The sequence below is a fragment of the Phasianus colchicus genome, chromosome 13, assembly GCF_987193195.1.
Source record: "Phasianus colchicus chromosome 13, bPhaCol1.hap1.1, whole genome shotgun sequence".
NCBI classification, from domain to species: domain Eukaryota; kingdom Metazoa; phylum Chordata; class Aves; order Galliformes; family Phasianidae; genus Phasianus; species Phasianus colchicus.
Genome location: NC_143448.1, coordinates 7,767,757 through 7,778,584, shown reverse-complemented (window position 1 = coordinate 7,778,584; position 10,828 = coordinate 7,767,757). Strand labels below are relative to the sequence as shown.

General features: G+C 37.6%; 1 protein-coding gene and 1 long non-coding RNA gene across 5 annotated transcripts in view; one reads left to right on the top strand and one right to left on the bottom strand.

Annotated features, from left to right (window-relative positions):
* Positions 1-1,099: 1,099 nt before the first annotated feature.
* On the bottom strand, positions 1,100-10,668 carry LOC116243779 (uncharacterized). Of its 3 annotated transcripts, XR_016470922.1 has the most exons (5): positions 10,579-10,668; positions 6,654-6,781; positions 4,800-4,887; positions 4,145-4,222; positions 1,100-1,525 (listed from the first exon to the last, which is right to left on the bottom strand). It is a non-coding gene; the product is annotated as an uncharacterized LOC116243779 (long non-coding RNA). The 3 variants fall into 3 exon arrangements; XR_016470923.1 differs by lacking the exons at positions 1,100-1,525; positions 4,800-4,887 and adding an exon at positions 1,540-3,038; XR_004170057.2 differs by lacking the exons at positions 1,100-1,525; positions 4,800-4,887 and having other exon boundaries at positions 3,436-4,222.
* LONP2 (lon peptidase 2, peroxisomal) overlaps positions 10,163-10,828 on the top strand; it is a 106,437-nt gene continuing 105,771 nt past the window's right edge. Inside the window, exon 1 of one of the 2 annotated variants that reach the window (XR_016470921.1) lies at positions 10,163-10,429. The gene's annotated coding sequence lies outside the window, so the exon portion shown is untranslated. Of the gene's footprint in view, positions 10,430-10,668; positions 10,758-10,828 lie in introns of those variants that run through there. The other variant, XR_016470920.1, reaches the window with a different exon arrangement.

Here is a 10,828-nt window from a genome sequence, read left to right as displayed (position 1 = left end):
CTACCCACTTAGCCATTCTTCTATGCAGGAAAATGAGTTCATAAAAATGAAGTTATGTGAAACACATCAGGTTTTACATCATTATAGAGGAAGTAATAATTGAGATAGCAATAGGTATTGGCACAAAAAAAAAACAATTACAGGAATACTTTTCATTAGTACTTGAACATATACATATTGTGAGAAAATATAAATGAGGTAAAAACCTACCACATAGAACAAAAGGAACATAGATATAAACCTATGAACAGGGACTACCATCCACTTACTGAAGTTATTTTCAGCTTTCAGAGGAAAAACTATAGCCAAAACCTCCTTCTATTAAACTCCTATTATCTCCATGCTATTTGTTACATATGGTTGATAAAAATCAAATAAAGACTCAATACCAGAAGAATAGATTAGTGCTCAAAAGTGGAAAAAAGGGGGGTGGAGACAGATATAATTTAGGAAAAAATGGCGCAAGATAAACAATGCACTGCATGCTGACTGCACATTGTATTTTTATTACATAGTCATTTTTTAATCGACATTTAAGTAGATAATTTTTGAGCTTGGAAAGATGAGAAAGAATTCCTGAAGAATTCCTGGATCAACATTTCAAAAACACAGTAAGAGACAGATTTCAAATCTGTATACCTGTTTTTTTGACATCCCATAGACTAAATATTGAATTTCATAACAGATAAATATAGCGGTGAACAAGCTGGAAACTGCAACTTGATTAAGAATAGCAACACAGATTAAAGCAAGAAAAAACAATGTGCTGCAGCACTGAACCATGTCAATTTGCCCAACAGTGATGGCAGAGATTGAAAATGGCCCAGAACTGTAGCACCTGTTGCACTGCAAATTAAACCCCAACACTTTAATTACTATTTTTTTAAAAAACACAAAGAGCACATTTTCTGAAGCAATCACTACTCCCAAGTCAATTTGAGACACAATGTAAATAGGCTCACATTGAAATAATTTATTTTCAAAAATGCTTCACACTGTGACACAATACACAGCAAAGCCCCAAGCCGCCAAACACTCGTGGAGAAAGAAAACACAGGAAAAAGTGGGCTGCCATGGCTGTCCCACATAGCAGCACACACACACTCCTGCTTACTCTGACAACTAATACAGGTGCCACATTTGCAATATGGCCAAAATCTCCCCTATGATGCAGACCTTTGAGCACAATATAGATTTGGGTACACTCTTCCTGGCAGTTGCCCTTCTGCCTTCCTTCTGAGACTAATTACAGTATCACCGGAGCTGCCCCAAGCTAGTCTGTCTCTCACCACATTTGCAATTAACCTTGAAAGGAGACTGGCCTTGCAGCTCTGGGAAAGAATTCCTCTTAAAGGAGAATCAGAGGGATCAATTAGATGTTCAATGAAGAAACAGAAAAAGCCTATCCTGTCCCATTCAAATCATACTTCACTGGATCCATCCAATACATTCACTTGTCATTCTTTGCCTTCTTACCAGTTCTTAGGCAGATCTGCCTTCTGGATGCTCCTTTCTCAGTAGACACCTGTATGTGCACAAAGTGACAGGGCAAGAAAAATCAGGTGCTTTGGAATTACAGGCTGTCATGCTCCCTCCCAAGGTAAACTCCTGATAACATCCAGAAGTATAGGAAACTTAAACAGTATTCCTTGCAGAATACACCAAATCAAATAATAAGTATGAAAGGGCTCTGTATTGATTAGAAAACCAGCTGCATAAAATGAGAATTTCTCAGGCTCACAAAGGATTATTTTAGTGCATTATATACCACATTTAGGTAAACCACAGTTCACAGACAGTAGCAATGAAAGCCTATAACCTACATTAGATCTTAATTATGTTTTTCTACAATACATGCAGTAACTACAGGGGTTACTCTAGAAAAAAATAAAGGAATTTGTGTCTCAATAGATATAGAATTATGAACAAAAAGAGAGAGCAATGCAAAAAAAAATTAAGAGATATAGATTACATTAAAGATTCAAAAATAATTACTGAACAAGAACTAGGAAACATGCTGTTTTGCATGTGATAGACTACAGCCAGCTAATGGTGTGCATGCAGAAACAAAAGAATAAAGATATGAAGGGACAAGGAGTAAATGAGCAACTGAGTTGTTTCTATGGCTGCATTTCTTAGTTTAAAAACACCTTGCAAAGAAAATGAAACCATGGCATAAAAAAGTAAAAACACTTCAGAATTCTAAGCACTCATAAGGATTCCTAGATATTTTTAAAAATTTATTTTAAACTAATGAGTTAAAAGTTGAAATAGAAAAATGAAGGGAAAAGATATACGTATGCAAGGAAATTTTTAGAAGCGACTTGCTGATAAAAATGCTGCAGCCACATCATCCTCAGGTATATCATCTGAAAAAGCTGTTCCAGCTGGGAGGATACATTATTGTGTAAGGAAAGGAAAAAGTGTAATTAGCTGTTTACTACAGCATTTCAGGTAACCGTAGCAGTTTGGTTTGGTTTAAAAATCTATTCCTATCTGTACTATATATATTGACAGGATTACCTTAAAGACAAATAAATAGCAAAAAAGCTCTCAAGAACCACTGGAACAGCATTATTTGCAGTGTGTAGCAATTGATGTAAAGAGCAGAAAAACAGTTCTAAGGACATCAGCAGAGCTGTTTCTGTTTGAAAGCCTTCTCTGCTGTATCCATCTGCTTTGTGAAAAAATGGCATTTATTCTGCTGTGAGTTTGAGGAAGCCTTAGATATTATTCCCCATCTGCAACATAATGTCACCTTGCATTGCTCATGTCCTGTTATGAAACAGAGTGGGACTGACACAATCCAACCTGACTTGACAGAACCTGAGTTGACATCCGTGAAATCTGTAAAAGTAGTTTTCTTATGCTGCAGTGATACAAAATGCTTTTTACATCAGTTTATTTTTCAATACTTAAGGCAAAGAAAAACTATCAAACAAAATACTTAACTGGCTCCATCTGAGTTTCTTCATAGGTTCATCTCTTCAAGATACTCATAGGCAAATCTCTGCTGATTTCATGACATGAATTAGAGCCTGATGATGAATGGTAGAATTAATCCAAGTAGGAGGCTGTACTACTCTTCCTGACAACCAACAGCCAGAGCTGCTTAGATAATTTCTGATGCCTCCTCCAAATTCTTGATGTTCCAGAAGATTCAGTAAGCAACTTAAGAGCTTATTCCCTACTCTACTCCATTCTACTGTTCTGTTCCCTATTTTTATCATGCTTTAGCTCACAGTATTTGCAGTTCTGTGAACATCAATTTAATGCAATGGTCCAGGGAAAAAAAAAAAAAAAAAGCAACACAAAAAAACAGTAACTACCGATCCAGCGAAGAGTCCAGTATTCCCCATCATGTCTAGTTTAGGCCAAGTATGCAGCAGACAAGCGCACAGTCAAATGAAGTGAAGCATGCAAATGTGTGCATGCACACAAACACCCGTCTTGTAGCAATGACCCAACCTTATTTGTTTGAATTGTCCATCTGAGAAACTGCCAGAAAGACCAATAAAATGTAACAGCCAAAGAGAAGAGAAAGGGGAGAACACTGGCTCATGCTGTATGCTAAACCTCTTCCTTGGAAGTGTATAGTGTGACATAATTGCTCAGGAGAATCTTCCTGAAGAATAATTAAGAGAAATGCATCAAATAAAAGCAGTGTTTAATAGGAAACAAGTTAAAAAAGAAAAGTAGTAATGAAAGTCAGATCCCACAAAATAAAAAGTAAAACATGGGTAGAAACTGAAGGAGAATGTAACATTTCAAAGATGAAGCAACTTGCAGGCATACTACTACATTAAAAAATTTCAAGTGTTCTTTCTCTGCAATTTTGAGATACATTTGCCCAAATGTTATTTGAAAATGTTTGACATTCTGAACGTATCAATGTAGAACATTTTGTGGGACTCAAACTGAGAAACAGTACTTAATTCAACTTCGTATACACGATAGAATTTTAACAGCCTTGCCATCCATCTATTCTTTTGCACTGATATGTCTCAGTATGTTTCATTTAAAACTGCAGCCAGTCATCAGAGATCAGCTTTTTATGTTTAGTTGCTGTCATTTTTCTTATTCTTGATATGAGCCATAAAACCCTGTCATCCTCAATGCATCATGTAGTAATATTTCATCTTACTCCTTTGGGCTCCTCTTTCTGCGGAAAGCCTTGATAAGTTTTTGCATGGCAGTGTTCTCCAAAACTCCCCTTGCATATCTAAAAAGGCACAAAACAAATACATACATTTAGTAGAATGTATCAGCAGAAGATCACAGTGAACTGTTCAACATTCAGATCTGCTGAACATAGATGTTAAAATACTTAGTTCTCAAAGATATTCTGATATCAACCCATAAGATACAACAATCAGGGAACCCATCAAGAAATCCATGGTTACATGAGACAGGAAACTGCACCTGGCATCTTTGCCTGGTAGCTTAGCCATTCTTGACATACCACTTCCAGAGGTTGTCAGAACTCATTTGCTATTTATGACACGAAAGCACAAATCTTTGACTTGTACTTCGCACTAATATTTCTTTTCATGACAGAGTATCAGAAAACAGCATAGAATAAACAAATCAAACAGGATTATTTGTATGGCAGTGACAATAGAAAGAGGAAAAATTCCAAGCCCAAAAGTCCAATCTATCAGCTGAGCTTGGCCTCCAGTTTAAACCAGGAAAGAATAGCTGAAATGACAGAATGCTATTTGCTAAACTTTCAATGTTAATTAAGCAAATGTCACTGAGGGGAAAAAATAATAAGACATTAAGAATCATTTTAGACCTACCGTTTCCAACAGTGATTCAGACTTCTATTATCCAGATCACCACATAAACTATGTTGTTTTGAATATTGTGTTACCATTGTCTGTATGTCTACAAAAGCAGTAAAGAATTCTCTTACATTTCTGGCAGCATCCCAAACAACTCTATGGAAGTACATAGTAGTAGAATGACCAGTAAAGACTGTTTCAGGTATACACTGCTTCCCTTGAAGAAGTGCTACTCATAGAAAATAGAAATGCACAACAAGCCTATACAGCAAAGGCAAGCCTTTACCTCCCTGTAGTAGATGCAATAGGAACTTTTGGAACTTTTCCTAAAGTTATTTTTCTCCATAGCCATCCCATGTTTTATGGCAGTCATTCTTGACAAAAATATTCAACTCATTGAGGTGCTCAGGAATAGTACACCATCATTACACTATTATGAATAGAGTTTAAATGCATGACAAAAAAGCTAAATGTCACAAAACCAGTACAAATTATATCTCAGAAGTGCTTAAATGATATAAGCTAATATTCTAAAAAGGGAATATTTCCTTCACAGTTTTACTTTTTTATTCCTAATAGCATTATTTTGAAATCAAACACTTGTTTGTGTGGCAAACAAGAAAATTTAAAATTACACTGGACTTCATTATACAGTTAAACATTACACTATGCACAGAAGCATTACTTACTGAGATCTTGACATACCACTTCAACTATTGTACTCCTAGCAATAGTGTGGTATCTGAATTACTTTATACATACAATGAGTCTATCGGTAAACTCTGGAGTCAATGAGGGTATTTCACATTCAAAATTAGCTTTGGATTGCTTCCAGTCTTTCCTGGGAGCTGTCATGCAGCTCTGGCCTGCAGAAGCATTTTCTAGTTCTGTTATTACCTTGTAAAAAAGGTTTTACTCTCCACATGTATGATGTAGCAACTGGATTTTGAAAAAGTTTTACCTATTTTATCTAACATTTTCTGTGTTATAAAAAAACTTCTATCAATTTCTCATCATTATCATATTGCAGAGACATCTTGGTCCTTTTAAATAAAAAACCTGTCCTGATCACAGCAATCAGAAACATTAAACAAAAAATGAGGTTTTTAAACTCAACTGACAGAAGAGGTCTGATTTTTTGCTCTCTAGACAAATGCTGGGACTTAATCAGAAACAGCAGTGGGATCTTGTATTAGGAATATTTCTGGGTTTTGTGCATAACCCTACTCCTGTCAGCATGACTTTAGTGTACTCTATAGCACTTACTGATCATATACGTTAGATTTAGGTAGGAAAATGGCTACTGTAAGTATCAAAGCTTAGAAGTGAGATACGCACCAGGAAGCCTGTAATGCCAAAAGCAGTTCTGGACGTGTATTGAGGCAGAGCTTTGAGTTCAAACTTCATCAGATCTCTTCTTTAACTTCAGTGCTCTCATTGTGCCTAAAGCTCATTTTCTACCTAGATTCATTGATTCCCTAAGTCAAACACTTACAGGTATTGTAAAAACTTATGTTCATCACAGAAATACAGATGAGAAGAACAGTGGAAATAAGAGGAATTTAATAAGCACTCTATGCTGGAGAAAGAACAAAATATTCCCAGAAAATGGAACAAGTGCTGCGAATAGATCTGAAACACAACCACTGTAATCTTCAAAAAATGTTACTAACTTGCTATGTTCTACACAATGATTCCACAGCCACTACAGCTCTTTTTAGAATTCTATTTTCTTTTCGTTTTTATTATGCGTTATTCATTGTTTGAGCTATCCATTCTACATTGGCAGCAGCCTCCTGTTTTATTATGTTGGCCCACAGTGTCACAAGTGGATGGTGTGGTATGACAGTAAAAGCTGAACTTTCTCACCAATATTCCATTGCATGTTGTTGTTGGCAGCAGTCTGACATGAAAGTGTGCTGGAAGCAAAGGTATCTCACTGAATTCCTCCATGATGAAAAGCTTGCACCCACAACATTCATTGACACTTGCTGAATCTGTATGGAGACCAAACAGTGGTATGAGCACAGTGAGGCAGTGGGAGGGAGCACATTTCAGCAGTGGTGACAACATTCTGGATGGCCATGCACAGCTGTCACACCATGAAATAAAGATATCCCAATAAGCTCCTCTATGTGAATCAGCTAAAGGTGATAACTATGTTAAAAGACACTGTTTTGTAGCTTAGAATTTGCTCTACCAGACAGTGTTATTGTGCTCTTTTGTATTTGTCATAGTTTCCATGGAAATAAACAGGAGGCATTACTTTCAGAGCAATCTACATAAATAAAAATGTCTTGCTATCAAGAAGGCAAGCAAGCATACAGGAATTGAGTATCCATTTCAAATCAATTTCTTAACGTCGTTACCATGTTCTGTCACTCATGCTGGTTTAAGACAGAATCCACATTCTGGAGACCCAATTTTACTGCTTTCTTTTCAGGCCATTGTGAATTTCTATGCTTAATACTAAAGGCTGTTACTCTAATAAGACAGCTTAAGGGGAAAAAATGAACTGTTTACATTTAAGCAAACGTATCAGACTGTCAGTGCACAGAAGTACATTAAAACTATTTATTCTTTATCTGTATGTTCTAGAGAATGTTCATGTTTCCCATTAAAGATTTCATCAATACTTGCTATATTATTTATATATCATCTGACTACCAAAAGATCTCTTCTGCAGAGAAAAACGTCTAAGTATTCCAGTCAGTCTCTTTGCAATATCATTACAGGATTTTATACAGGTGAATACTTCCTAGGGTACCTGGCATGCACCATCAAATAATTTTAAATTATTTTTCTGTAAGCATTCACACAAATACTTGATATGAGAATTATATTGACTTTCCAGCCTACAATAATATTCTCAGCTTTGAATTGCTAATTATTTAAATGGAATTTGCCTGAAAAAAGTTTTTGGTTTTGTTATCTTAAGTTGAGACATGCATCACAGACTCTGAGTGGTAGGTCTTGAATTTAAAACCTCTTTCTCTATTGAAGAGTTCCTCCAACATAATCTAAAGCACAGCAGGCATACTTTTTATCCAAATGACTTGAATCACCCTGGGAAAACATAATGAGGTCCTCCTCAAATGAATTAGATATTTGAAGTTTAGCAAATTCAGAAGTGTTCTTCCATTATCTAGCCTAGAGAGCCAATAGTACTTTCTACTACTACAACTGCTCACCTAAGCAAAAAACAAATTCAGAACCCACTCTTTGAATCTCGTTCAATTCCCCTCTGCACAGAAGCATTCATCCAAAAATTGTCAGAAAAAGCTTTATGCCTTTTTAAAATACAAGATTCCACACACAAAAAAAGGACAGTACAGAAGATAAGGAGCCCAGAACAGCAACTAGGTAAGAATAAATCAAATTGCAAGTAAAAGTTAAGGACCTGCAAATGAAAGAGAAAATACTTTTTTTTTTCTTTGAAATTATGCCGGCCAAAGAAATAAATTACTAATATCAGAGAAGGAAAAGCTATTCACTTTGAAGAATGCTCTTCAAGGTTTGCATCTTCACAGCAATTAATCAAGATATATGCTTGCTTCAAACATTGCCACAGCCCACATTTATTTCTACCGAGCTGAAGACACTAGTTGAAGCAAAGTAGTATTCCTGTATAAGGGAATTAGACTTTGCTCTATTTATTGAGGATGTTAGTTTAATAGTTTCAGATTCGCTATCTTCACTTGTTTACTTCACTCTTAGTATTAATTCAGTTCCTCAGAGATTGCTATGACAACAACTTAAGAATAAAAGTAGAATATTCTGTGCATTTGTCTACACAGTACGAATAAGTTATAGAAAATACAATTGGAGGAACACATCTTCCAAAATGGTTTTTCTATACCGGATTTTCTAAAGCTTCTTTCACTTCCTGTAATGGGAAAGAAACAAGCAAGGAAAACAAAACCTCCAGAAGAAGTCATTTACTTTAAGCAGTAACTTCTAAAATGAAGGTCTCTCCCACACAAACTCACTTGAAAGGCCATAAAAACTGTGTTACCTAAGTTACCTGTTCAATTAAAAGCAGCTACCGTTGATCTTTCCATGACTGTAGTTCCTTCCCACCTCATCAGTACTTGTCACAATATTCTTCAGTTAAATTCCAGCCCTCTTGCAGAACTTGTTGGATTTGGACAAATGAGGATGAGCAAGGGCTTGCAGACTCTGTGCCTCTCTCTTATTCTCTCCCAAGACAACCATCATGGGCAGTATATGCATGCACTGATCACCAGCTATTAAGCATAAAACTTCCCAAATTATTATGGACAGCATCTAGCCATAATTCAGCTCAGAAGGAATGCGGCATGTTTGCCATCCACAACATAACAAGTCAAGGGTGTTGGAACAGTCTTTTAGAAGTCATCCAGCTGAGCAGGTGTCTCCTGGACTTGACAGACTGCTATCATAGACAGTACATCTCTGTTTGCACAACTGCAAAGTAAGATGCCATGGTAAGGTCTGTGCACTGTGCTACTTGAATGCTGCAAATGAATCAGTATGCTGATAATGATAAACATACGTAGCATATACTGTCTTTTTCTGACTGAAGGAAAGTACTTCAATGTGGTTTTATTTAAACCAACATAGAAATAATAGAACTCTCAAATTTACTTTTTATGTTACATTTTATCAATATTATGACTGTCAGCACTTTTGCTTAACTTGAAAAAAGGGCAAAAGTCAGGATTTTTACCTACTTAGAAGGTTATGTTATTAGAATCATTTAACAACCAGAATGAATCAGTAGTTACTGCAAAGCAAAAGAAAAGCTCACTTTTTCCCTTGTAGAAGTAACTTTTATTGCAGCTGAAGTATTACAACTAGATTCCACAACTTTCTTTATAATGCCTTACGTAAATCACCTGCTGATATTTTTACATGTTTACATATTCTAAACAAAAAAAGAAACAACATATCATCAGGAAAAGTGAAATGCCACACACGGTATTATGAGCCCCGTAGGCACATCACTGGTTAGCTGTGAAACCAACTCTCCGAGCAGCATCAGGCACGCGAAGGAGCAGCACTGGTGTATAAGGATCTCAGGAGGCATTTCTTTCAGGCTGCTCCTCCCAAGCTCAGCTCTTAGCTGGGCGAGCCGAGGCATCCACCGCAGTGCTACGGAGCTCCAAACGAACCGTAACTACTGCTCACTTCGTCGAGCAACACGAAGCTAAAACACACGTCAAGAAGAAGAAAAACACCACTAGAACGAGTACTGTGCTTATTTTAAGAGAAACACGATAGAAAAAGAGTCTAGCAGACAAGACCTTGCAGACCGGGGCTGGGTTCTGCGCGAGGCGGGCGGGAAAGTCGGCGGAGCAGCAGGGCACGCGGCAGCTGCCACACGCCGCGAGACCCGCGGCTTCGAGAAACCCGAGGAAAATACCTACAAGGCTGACGTTCCTCCAGCTAAGCTGAAGAGTACTGACGTTTTCAACAGTCTTCTTCATCAGGAAAGGGCTTTACGGATTGCGGCGGGAGCCACCACCCCTGCCTGAAGCGGGAAGCCGCCTTCACGCCGGTTCCCGCCAGAAGGAGCCGCCACCGTTCTGAGCGCTCCTTAAAGGAGAGAGCTGAGGCGACCGCGGCCGAGCTGCGCTTACGCCCGTTCCGATCTTCTGAGCTTTGTGAGTGCCCTGAAATATAGAAGGCTCCCCCTTTCTTTAGCTTTTTTATATCAAGTTGTGTTTTTTTTTTTTTTTTGGTCCCTTTTTGAGAACAGCAGTACCTTCTAAGATTGCCTTGGGAAAACACATTAGAGAAGAAAGCGCTTTACCTCAGTAACTGCCAAGTGAGGGTAGAAAGCCAACTAAACAATTTGAAGCAGCCTTGCTTTAGTCAGCTTCCTCAGGAACTGTTAATCTAGAAGAGAATGAGAAACCACAGAAGGTTTCCTGAGAAGAACACGCCCCAACTGCTGGGTTAAGAAGGTGTGCAGAGCGCAGGGAAGGTCAGGTGGGTGCTGATCAGGTGAAGAGGGACAGCTGGGGGGCAGGAGCTGCTCATAGGGCCTCAGGGAATGGCCG